This window comes from Thermobia domestica, chromosome 6 (genome assembly GCF_964235325.1).
Source record: "Thermobia domestica chromosome 6, izTheDome1.hap1.1, whole genome shotgun sequence".
NCBI classification, from domain to species: Eukaryota; Metazoa; Arthropoda; class Insecta; order Zygentoma; family Lepismatidae; genus Thermobia; species Thermobia domestica.
Genome location: NC_137459.1, coordinates 11434820 through 11447977, shown reverse-complemented (window position 1 = coordinate 11447977; position 13158 = coordinate 11434820).

The window sequence follows — 13158 nt, the reverse complement described above, 5'->3', positions numbered from 1 at the left end:
TGCTCAAAATTTTCAAATGGCAAGGGGGGTCAAAAATATGTTACCACCCGTGCCTGTTGCCTATGCCACTTTGACCAAAGAGTCCTATGAAATTTTTCAGTGTATGCTGAGTAAAATCCATTACGAAGAACATAATTATAAAATCTGTGGAGACTTGAAAGTGATTGCAATGTTACTGGGTATACAACAAGGGTACACCAAATTCGCCTGCCACATTTGCGAATGTGACAATCGTTTCAGGTAATCACACTACATTAGGGAACAGTGGCCTGAACAAAACTGGACACTGGGTGAAAAAAATAATATGTGAATAAAAGCTTAGTATCTAATGAAAATGTTCTCCTTCCCCCGGTTCGTATAAAAGTAGGACTTTTCAAGCGATTTGTGAAGGCTACGGATAAGAAAGGAAGAGGATTTCAGTACTTCCTTGAAATGTTTCATCGTCTCACGCCAGCTAAATTAAAGGAAGGCATATTTGTTGGACCTTAAATAAGAAAATTTAAAAGTGACTCCCAATTTGATGTTTGTGTCACAAATAAAGACCTTAGGTTTTGACTCACTTTCAAACAATTCACATTTAGTTTCCTAGGCAAAAGTAGGACAGAACTATAAGCAGTTAGTAGAGGACAAGATCAGTGCTTACACAGACTTAGGATGTAATATGTCGTTGAAGGTTCACTTCATCCACTCTCATTTAGACTACTTCCCGGGCAGGTGCAGTGATTTACCAGATGAACACGGCGAGAGATTTCACAAAGATATTGAAACAATCGAAAAGCGATGTGATGGAAAGTAGATGCCAAACCTATTAGCAGGTTACTGCTGGAACATTGTTCATGAGAGTGATACAGGTCACAAGTGAAAGAAAAGTAATGGACATTTCAGTTGCAGAAGTGTGATTCTAACTTACACAAAAAGATCTTGCTTGATATATATTCTTGCAATTATAGTATTTATAGCATTATCTGTAACTGAAAGTTGTTGTGAGTCTTAAAAAAAAAAAAAAAAACGTTCATGTTCTATTTTATGTACACCTTGTCTCAAAAAGGTTGAGCGCATTCTTTATTGGTGTTTTGAGGCAAAAATTTTCTAAGTCCAGCTTCGGGTATCTTCGGGAAAAAGTAAGCCAGGTTCGAACCTCCAAGCCAGCCTTTGCAATCGGGAAAAAGTTTGCAGATGTGTTTTTCTTCTTTTAAATATAATAAGACTTGTTACCAAGTGTTTAAAAAAGCAACATTGATTGAAATACTTAATGATACAATATTTCGAAACCTTTGCACAAATGTGAGCACATGCTTGTTTGTCATTTAGCTTTCTATACGTAATGGAACATTTAAATACGTTAAAGAATCTTTCCATATGTAAAAGAATGCTCAAAGTTAAGAAATAGAACATAATTATCGCCTGAGTACTAAAAGAAAAGTCAAAGTAGAACAGAAACAGCGTTTGTAATGGATATGAATGTCATAATTATCTTGAGATCCGTTATACATCGCTAGAAGCTTAGTTCTAGACGTCCTTGTGTTAGCTCATTGGTAAGCTGTCGGATTTCAAATCATAAGGTTGTGAGTTCGAATCCCATCTGGGTCAATAGTTTTATTAAAATTATATTTTCCGCAATGCATGAAAAATTATATAAAATAATTACATTAAAATACATAAGTTGTTTATATATAACATAATAATTGCAGAACATAGTAATTATTATGTTTAAAATATAACATCTGAGATAATTTTCACAGTAGGTCGTTATTATATATGAGAATGTTAAATACAAATTAGGAAAATCGTTTAATAGCAATAAATAAGTTATGTAGTGTATTTATTTGCAGCTATTTGTCATACAGATTTAACTTCTCAATATTCTCATTACAGTATGTTATTTATATTCGTGAAATACAGCATATTCCTACGGATATAGAAAGTGTATAAACAGAGTATCCAAAGTCGTATCCTGCTTCAAGACACATAACTTTTCCCGATCCCCCTAACGTCACGGGAAGAAACACAAATTCTCTTTTGAACGGAATGTCGTTACTTAGAGTCTCATTCGAATACGTTGAATATGCTTTTGTGTATTCATCTCTCTCTCTCTCTCTCTCTCTCTCTCTCTCTCTTTCGCTTTGTTTATGTGTGTGTGTGTGTTGCGGAATATCCCAAGTTGAATACAACATTTGCAAAGTATATGAGCATCATTGTCATCGAATACCAGAAATTGAAAGTCGTGTTTCTTCAGGTTAGGTTTGCGTGTTCATGTTAGCTCACTGGTAGAGTACGGACTTGCCACTGAAGAGGTCTTGAGTTCAAAGCCTACAGCTAATTATCATTCTTTTGTTAGTAGGATTGCACAGAAATCGGATACAAGGAGTGGTTTACTTCTAGAAATATTCTCAGAAGCGTTTAGGTAGCCCTGAAAAGGGCTGTTTTCGGGAGTTAAGGCGGGGACATTAATATTGTGTCCAAGACCCTTATGAATTTATTACACGCTCCATTCTTCTGGGCATGGAATCTATTACATGGGTGACAAATCTATCTCCTTCCCCTACCTGCAGCCATGATTCGGAAGCAAGATGCCACAGGTCATCCTGAGTTCTTGGTGGATCTGCCTCAGGCCAACTTTCCCTTAGAGTACGCTTCACTTCTGCCCACATATTTTCCATGAGATTGAGGTCTGCTCCACGAGGCGGCCAGTCGATTAAATCAATCTCAGGGTGCCCTGCGAACCATTCCTGAACCACACGGGAATTATGTATTGGCGACTGGTATTGCTGGAACTGAATTACACCATCAGGCTGAAATACTCGTACAGATGGCACCATGATATTACTGATAATGTCTAAGTACTGAGCATTGTCCAGATGTCCTTCAATTCTATGAAGCTGTCCTGCTCCGCGACTGGAAATCCAACCCCAACATAAAATAGATACATGGCCACTGCGATTGCAAGCAGCCACATATCCATGGTCATATCGGGTGCCTCTCGGACGATACACAAAACGGCGTCCCTCCTTTGATGTTGTGAATATGGATTCATCTGAGAAAACTACATTTTCCCAGTTGAGACCCACATTCGCCTGTGCAAACGCGAGACGGTAAATTTTGTGGTCGTCTGAGAGTTTTTCCTTCACGGCAGCAACACGGCCACGTAACCCAGCATGACGAAGCCTTCGCAGAGCTGTATGCTTACTACCAGGAAAGAGAGAAGCTTCCCTTATCTGTCTAGACGTCCTTAGTGGGTCTAACCGGGCTTCGTTTACTAATCTCGCATCTTGGGCTTCGGTTGACACATGCGGACGACCAGGAGATCGTAAATTACCAGTCTGACCTGTAGCACCATATTTCCGAATCCATTGCCTTCCTGTAGAGGCCGGGACACCTACTCGCCTGCTAGCTGCAGTTGCAGAATAACCTTCCAATTCCCATAAAGTAATTACTGCTGTACGTCTATCCATAGTTACCAATGTTCTGAGCTGTGAGAAGAAAGCAATAGGTAAAAGCTAGTACCTGACGTGTGATTGGTTACTTGCACGACACGCCTATTGTGGGGAACAGCGTTGCCAGATCTAGCATAATGATGCTAGATCTAGCATAATTTGCATGTCTCTAGCACCTAGCATCTTGCTTTTAGCATCCTGCCCAAATCTAGCACAATTTCTGCAAGTTATCAAAAAGCCGTAAAACCTGGAGAAGTTGGTCGTGGGAAGAAAAAGAACGGCAGAAATGTATCCTCTTCCATTGATTCATACACTCGGTAAACCATACAGGCAGTCTTATTTTCCTAAGTAAGTTCGGAACGGCTTTGGGCTTTTTTTTTTTTGTGGCTCCACCCAGGGTTTTCTAATCCTTTAACTCCGAGGCATGGGCGGAGCTATGGGGGCCATTCTCCCCCCAACTTTTTGACAACTTCACCATCTTTACTTCTGACTTCATGATCATATTTATTCCTGAAATGACAGCTCCGAGACCGACCAAAAATCTTCCCCCTCCCCCAGCAGACGATTCCCAACTCCGCTTATGCTGCGAAGTAATTTTCTTTCAAAATATGTAAACAAAAACTTTGCATTCATTTATACGATATATACGCCATTGAGTTTGGCAACGACTGCAGTAATTTAGTTGAGTTAAAATTTTGGTGCGTGAAGTATTGAGTTCTATCCATGCATTCTTGCTCTCTGTGTATTTTAAGTTACGTTATTGTATCTCAACTTTGTTTTTTTTTTAAACTCCTGAATTAGTAATTATGAGGATCTAGCATAATTTGACCGAATCTAGCATAAGTTCGATCAGGTTTTGGAATAATTCCGAGCTGTGAGTCTGGCAACGCTGGTGGCGAACGACTTGGTCAACGACTCGCGAAAGAAATCTGAAAATGGTGCGCCGTAATAGTAATAATAAAAACAGTTTTTATAAAGGAATATTAATACATACGAAAAGCTGTTTAAAGAATGAATTGTTATACTGACTTAACACGTATAAAAACATATACCATATACCAAACAGATTGAGCGATATGATTATAGCTGTTTTGAGACGAACACTTTCGAAGTTCAACTTCGGGTGTCTTCGGAAAACAGTAAACTAAAGCTGCTGGTTCGAACCTCCAAAGCCAACCTTAGTAATCGGGAAAAGATGTACAGATATGTTTTTCCTTCTGTTAAATATAATAAGACATGTTGAAATGGTATTAAGTGTAGAAAAAAGTAACATTGATTGAAATACTTAATGATACAATATTTCGAGACCATGTATTCACACTCTCGTTTCGTCATTGTGATTTCCATACGGAAAAGAGCATTTACGTATGAGCTCAGTTATATTTCAGAAGCAGCTTCCGAAAAGCGGTCATGTTAGCTCAGTGGTACACCACCGAGCGTTTAAATCGTGAGTTCGATACCCGTTCAGGTGAGATTCCTTTATGATATTCTACTTTCCTTAATGCATGAAAATTATGTAAAAGAGTTACATTACAATTCATCAGTTGTATATATATTTTCATATCATCAGTTGTATATATGAGTTGAATATATATATTCATATCATCAGTTGTATATATCAGGTGAATATATATATTCATATCATTTCACGACATAAGTAATTCTTATCTTTAAAATATAACATCTGAGGTATTCACAGAACGTCGGTGTGTTATGTGTGAATATTGAATACAAATTTAAAAAATCGTGTAATAGCAATAAATAAGTTATGTAATATATTTATTTGCAGCTACTTTCATCGCAGATAACTTCTCAATATTCGCATTACAGCATTTAGATAGAGCATATCGAAAATCGGATCGTGGTTCAAGACAAAAAACTAGCTAGCCCCAAACTGTCACGTAAGAAATTCACGAATCGCAAAAGTAAACTGAAGAGATTGAGAGCGGTAATTCGGTAATTCCTTAATCGCTCTCTCTCAAATCTCTCTTATCTGCATTTATACATATAAAAGTGTATGTATGTATGTTCCATCATAACTCATGTATGCTAGAACAGGGTTTCTCAACCTGGGAGTCGCGGCCCCTAGGGGATCGCGAAGATAGGCGGAAGAGATAAATATAGTTAGAATCTAATACCAGAAATTATTTTTAAATATTATTTTTAATTTTGTTCTGATAGGCATACTTTTATTTTTTATACACACTGTAAAGAACAATAAAAAATAAGTCTACTGAACATTTTCAAAGGGTGTAGAATTCGTGTTACTATTCGGTTCAAAGTCTCTTGTCGTCGCGAATTCTGTCGAGAAATTTGAAGCTTAAAATATACAAAACGATAATCATGCCTGTTGTTCTGTATGGTTACGAAACATGGTCGCTTACTCTGAGGGAAGAACATAGACTGAAAGTATTTGAGAACAAGATCCTTAGACGAATATTCGGACCCAAGAGGAACGGGAATGGGGAATGGCGGAAACTTCATAACGAGGAACTACATAATTTATACGGTTACCCAACATTGTTAGGGTCGTCAAGTCTAGGAGGCTTAGGTGGGCAGGTCAGGTAGCTAAAATGGAAGAAAGTAGAACGCTTTGAAAGTCTTGACTGGAAGACCAAACGGAAAACGACCATTAGGAAGACCTAGGGGCAGATGGGAAGACAATATTAAGATGGATCTCGCTGAGATAAGAATACAAAGTAGAAACTGGATCCAATTGGCTAAGGATAGAAGTCAGTGTAGAGCTTTTGTGAACGCGGATTGAACCTCCGGGTTCCATAGGCCATAGAGTTAGTTAGTTAGTAGAGTTGTTTAAAAATGAATTTAAATCAAAGAGGTATGATATAAAACTAATGAGAACTGTATATAGAAATACTAGAAAAATACACATGAAACAAAACCTGCACATTGAAATACAATTAAAATTAAAACCTAATGAGATACCTAAGCATGGTGTAATTTCACTAGTGCAGCAATGCCCGGTTTAATCTTCATGACGAATATTATCAAGCCATTTTCAACTGATAAGCGATTTCTTATCTTTGTTTTAATGTTTACCATAAAAAAAAAAACACACTTTCGCACAAGTACGATATAGCAAATGGAATTATTACTTTTAAAGCAGCAATCACCAGACCAGGATATTCTTCTCTCCTCATCAGGCAGAACTTGTCCAAGTCTTCGTTACAGAAAAACGTTGCAAAGACTTGTCGCATGATCATTCTATTATTTGGTCAAGAAGTTGTGGGCTTAGATCGGATACGTTAATGGCCTCTTCAATGAAGGAGTTTAACATCCACCTTGAACCAGCACCTTCGTCGTTGGGAATATAGATATTACAGTTACTGAATCCACTGTCAGTGCCGGGCGCCGAAAAGAGGGGCCACACATTTCGGAGGAAGTGTGTTACTCAAGTTAGGAAAGTGCATGTGCACATGTGTAAAATAGAAGGAAAAAACGTAATAAAATGTGCTCAAAATTAAGGAAAGGTAGGGTTTATTTTGAAAATGTTATTGAGCTTCGTGCCAACCATGGTGGCGCTTCGTAGCTAGTCTGTCGACGTCAGTCATATATACGGTGACATCGTACTATACTCTCGCCCCGAGCAATGATTTTCCATGGCACTGTTCACTATAAACAAAAAAAATGGATTCTACTATTATAGAAATAGGTATGTTAAAAATCCAACACAAGCTTATTATAAAACAAATTATAAAAGGGTCGCTGGCAAGAGCGTGTGATAAAAGGGGATCGTGATAGGAATTAGATTGAGAACCACTGGCCTAGAGTAATTTTAACCACATTTCTTATAGTTTCAAAAAGAGTGCTGTCGGGTTACCTATGGTGAATGGGAGGGGGATACATATAAAAGATTGCTAGAAAATGATCGATATTAGATTCATAGTTTTCGGGGTCGCTTAGATAAATAGTGAGACTTTCAATTTCGCTTAACTCCGATTAAGCTCTCATTAGTAGGGATGGGCACGAACGACTTTTCTTTGAAACTCGACTCGACTCGAAACAGACATCTTTGAGGTCTACTCTTGGACTCGGCGCGAAAAATATCTTCCAACTCGACTCGGATTAGAGTCAAGTCGAACCAAAACGAGCCAAATCCTGTGTGTAGTCCTACCTAGACAATACATAGACAATAATTATTCTATCATCAATTATACTACTGTTACTACAAATAATAATAATAATAATAATAATAATAATAATAATAATAATAATAATAATAATAATAATAATAATAATAATAATAATAATAATAATAATAATAATAATAATTATTATTATTATTATTATTATTATTATTATTATTATTATTACAACACCGTGTACAAACATGAACGATAGATGGTTAGTAAAGGAATACTAAAAGCTAGTTGACTGCCGACGTCGGTAGTCATGAAGTCTACAAGGCAAGGACATCGTTCATTACCCTAAGCTGTAAGCGTCGGTGGACTACAGATGGTCAACTATTAACCTCTCGCCAGAAATTGGTGGCCCCGCAGCGACGATCCGTGATGGCCCAAGTTCCATTTTGAAAACTTTACTACCAGCGGCAGAGACGCGATGAAACGCCAACGAACCACAAAATTACTCTCCCAAAATATGTTAAAATGCCTATATGTGTGATTTGTTTATATTTAGGTGAAACAAAAAAACACAAAACAAATACCCCGGGGTGGACGCGAACTATCAATATTACGATTACTAGGCACGTGTTTTTCTGACTTCCCCACGGAAACGATCATAAAAAGCTTGGTTGTTGAAGGATAAATCATTGACGTCTTAATTTAGCCAATCAGACAAACCCCTACACCTCGAGTTCTAGGAGGTCATACCGTGAACCGTTTCAGATTTATTGCTTTCTGGTGGAGTACTATCCATGCGCAAAATTTGAGCATAATAGCCGACATGCATCTTCGGTGCCTCTTATCTTTAGTACAATTTTAACCAGAGATGGTGTGGGTCAATGAAAATTTGATCCACGACCCACTATGACCCACCACCCAAATAACCCATTGGCCCACTCTGACCCATCAACAATCGTGATCCACTCTGACCCACCACCAACTATGAACCACTCTGAACCATTGCGACCAACTCCGACCAACCAAAACCCATCGATATCAACTCTGACCGATGACCCACGTCCTCCTCTCCATTGACTAAAGAGATTACACTTGTAATAAAACAAGACTGTGAAATTATCACTTATCGGAGTTTGAATTTCTACCGTCATTGGCTCAAGCACCTCTTTGTTACAATACTGGTGGGTCTGACCTTTACGATATATAATGGCAAAGTGTTTCTCATCTTCCGAATTAAAATGAATTTAAATTTATCATATGTAATTATTTCTTTGTTGCCTTACAGACACATTTCAGTAGAAAATAGGGTGAAATTTAAAAGTTTCGAATCAAGGAAAAGTAGACCAACGTAAAAAAAAAAAAGAAGAAGAAGAAGAAGAAGAAGAAGAGAGAAACTAATTTTCTATATAATTAAGTATGCCGTACTAATTGAAAATGCCCATGTAATTAAGTTTAGAATACAAATTTTATGGCCATTTTTCTCTAACTTTATGGCTTGATTGCCTTATGCTCGGAACGCTCCATATATTAAACACCAGCTTCAGCAATTATAAATAGAAAGCAGTGGGTATAAAATTCAAAAAGAACTTTAGTTTGCATTACTCAATTTTTTTCTCAACTAATATCAATTGTTTTCGATTATTTTTACAAATCAACCCACTACCAATTTCCAATATATAGAAAATGCACCCCCGTCACCCCGCTCATAAAAGACAATTTTAAAAAATGCCAGGGCATATTCTCTTTATTTTTAATAAAGAGTTATATGCTGAATTTCAGCTCTCAGTTGAACGGCTTGTGAGATACTAAATTTTTCGCAAAAATTCGGACTTCTACTCCCCCTAAGGATATGTATTATAATGAAAGTGACACGCGTATGATAACTTCCCAGTTGGGATTGGAGCCTGATTATATACCAAACGTCAATTCATTTGACTTTGCAATTTGACCGTGATGATTACGCAGACATAGTTACTTTCAATTTTTTATGATACATATCCTTATTTCATATGTTACAGATGATTCAAAAATATTTTTTCAAGCAGTTAGCTCCTCTAGAATCTCACAGGCTGCATCCCAAAATCCAACTCCTACTATTCTATGACAATCCAAAAGTGACTGAACTTTTTTTATTAGGAACAAATGACAAAAGAAAAATGGAGATCTTGAAAGTAAAATGTAGAAAAGCTCGGTGCCCCCAATAACTCCATATTTCTCCGCCCCTTCATTCCGAACTTAAAAATAAAACTTAATTCGAATATGGTTAATTAGTGAATTTATTACAGTTAAATTCCACTCACTACATGCTACAGCTACAACTATGTAAGAAAAAATAACAACTGTGAAACATGTTCTGAATTACTATTACATTTCTTACGCTATTATTAAACATATTAGAATAGTAAAAGAGGATTGTTCGTGAAATAGTATATTTGCTCATGATTTTTAACTTTTTCATACGGAAAAAAATTAAAATATTATTCAAGTTTTAAAATTTGCACTCTGCAAATATGTTGCCCTCTAGGCAATGGGACTAATGTGGACTAATGGGAAATGCTGCACTGTTAGCGGCGCTGAAAACTTATGATTCGATTCTAATATCGGTTGATTTCGATATCTTTATGTCGCTACGTAACCACCCTGGGTGCTAATGGGAGCTTAATTGGACTTCAATTGAAAGTAGAGCTATTCACCTAAGCGACCACGAAACTATGGATTCAATAATAATATCGACCCGTTTCTAGCATTTTTGATATGTATCCCGACAGTACTCTTTTTCCAGACTGTAAGAAATATAGTTAAAATTGCTCTAGATATATCAGAATTATGTTGAAACACACACATAAATCCACTTTTATATTCTGTATAAATAGAGAGAGAGTGAGCGAGCGAGCGAGCGAGAGAGGGCGACTCAAGGCATCACCACTTCCACATTGCAAAAGCATATATCAGGAATTGAATTGAAAATCCATGTAAAGACTTTCTGCTGTGGCATGCTTCATAAGGACAATTCCAGTCTGCTCACGTGACCTTTGGGGTTCATGAATTTTTTTGCGAGCGTTCCGACTTTGGATTCTCTGTTTATACCCTCTGTTTATGCATCGAATAACTTTTCAAGAACATAAATGACATTCTATATTATGAATGTTGAGAATTACTCTCTATATGACAAATAGCTGCAAATAAATACACTACATGATTTATTTATTGCTATTGAACGAGTTTCTTAATTTGTATTTACATCCTCATATATAATACCGACCTACTGTGAAAATTATCTCAGATGTTATATTTTAAACATAATAATTACTATGTTCTGCAATTATTATGTTATATATAAACAACTTATGTATTTTAATGTAATTATTTTATATAATTTTTCATGCATTGCGGAAAATATAATTTTAATAAAAGTATTGACCCAGATGGGATTCGAACTCAAAACCTTATGATTTGAAATCCGATAGCTTACCAATGAGCTAACACAAGGACTTCTACAACTAAGCTTCTAGCGATGTATAACGGATCTCAAGATAATTAGACATTCATATCCATTACAAACGCTGTTTCTGTTCTACTTTGACTTTTCTTTTAGTACTCAGGCGATAATTATGTTCTATTTCTTAACTTTGAGCATTCTTTTACATATGGTAAGATTCTTTAACGTATTTAAATGTTCCATTACGTATAGAAAGCTAAATGACAAACAAGCATGTGCTCACATTTGTGCAAAGGTTTCGAAATATTGTATCATTAAGTATTTCAATCAATGTTGCTTTTTTAAACACTTGGTAACAAGTCTTATTATATTTAAAAGAAGAAAAACACATCTGCAAACTTTTTCCCGATTGCAAAGGCTGGCTTGGAGGTTCGAACCTGGCTTACTTTTTCCCGAAGATACCCGAAGCTGGACTTAGAAAATTTTTGCCTCAAAACACCAATAAAGAATGCGCTCAACCTTTTTGAGACAAGGTGTACCTCCATTTGCTTGTAGTTTACATATCATATACTATACGAGGAAGTCTGGTTGTGCTGAAAACGCTTCATTACATATATATATATATTTAACCTTAACGCTGTTATAATGTTCAGATTACAACATCCGGTCTATTTGTAATTCAGCCCTACACCCTGTATCTGTAATTCACATACATTCATATATACTATATATATTGTATAGTGAGATGCTGGTTAGGAGAGAAACATTATAATGTATGACATGTGAATTACAGATACAGGGTGTAGGGCTGAATTACAAATAGACCGGATGTTGTAATCTGAACATTATAACAGCGTTAAGTATATATATACATGGAAGCCCATTTTATCCAGTGTAAACCTGAGCGTCAAGGGGGGGATATAGCCCCTTAGCCCCTTCTTGGATCCGCCCTTGTATATATATTTAATAGGTGATGATAGGAGAACAATAGAAAGAAATGAATATATCTTATTAAACGCTTCCAGGGACATGGGTTTAGAAGTAAATGCAAAGAAAACTAAATACATGGAAGTGCGTCGGGACCGGAATACAGAAAAATATGGATGCGTTAAAATATTAAATAATACTTTTGATAAAGTGGATACTTTCAAATATTTAGGATCAATATTAACAGACGAAAATCATATTCACGAAGAAATTGAATGCCGACTAAAAGCAGGGAATTAGTGTTCTTATTCGGTTCAAAATCTTTTGTCGTCGCGAATTCTGTCGAGGAATTTGAAGCTTAAAATATATAAAACGATAATCATACCTGTTGTTCCGTATGGTTGTGAAACGTGGTCGCTTACTCTGAGGGAAGAACATAGACTGAAAGTATTTGAGATCCTGAGAAGAATATTCGGACCCAAGAGGAACGGGAATCGGGAATGGTGGAAACTTCATAATTTATACGGTTTATCCAACATTGTTAGGGTCGTCAAGTCTAGGAGGCTTAGGTGGGCAGGTCATGTAGCTAGAATGGAATAAAGTAGAAACGCTTTCAAAGTCTTAACTGGAAGACCCATCGGAAAACGACCATTAGAAAGACCTAGGCGCAGATGGGAGGACAATATTAAGATGAATCTCGCAGAGATTGGAATACAAAGTAGAAACTGGATGCAGTTTTTTAAGGATAGAAGTCAGTGAAGAGCTTTTGTGAACGCGGCATTGAACCTCCGGGTACCATAGGCCATGGAGTTAGTTTAATTAGTTAGTGAGATGCTGAAAGTATTCAAAGTGCCATAACTACAAAACGGTATGTGAAAGGGAAAAAAAATAAAACTATGTTTGTAATCAGTTCCTAGCCTTTTACAAGAATCACAAATGTTTACCCAAGAAAAATAAAAAAAAAATGTAACACTGTGTAATAAAACATATAGTAGGCCTATAAACGTTAAATATATAAAAATATGAAACTAACTAAAGCTCACTTTTATGTCTGCTGTGATAAGGAACGAATGCAGCCATGGGGGTCCAAAGGGGAGGGGTCCGAGCCCCACATGGCTTACGAAAATGTATTAATTTTCTTAAGATTTTCTTAGTACAAATAGAAAATACCAAAAGTAATTTAGGAACCAGAGATTTGAGCCCCCCCCTAGAAAATTTTCTTCGGGCTCCCATGATTGCAACTAGTTGCTGACATTAA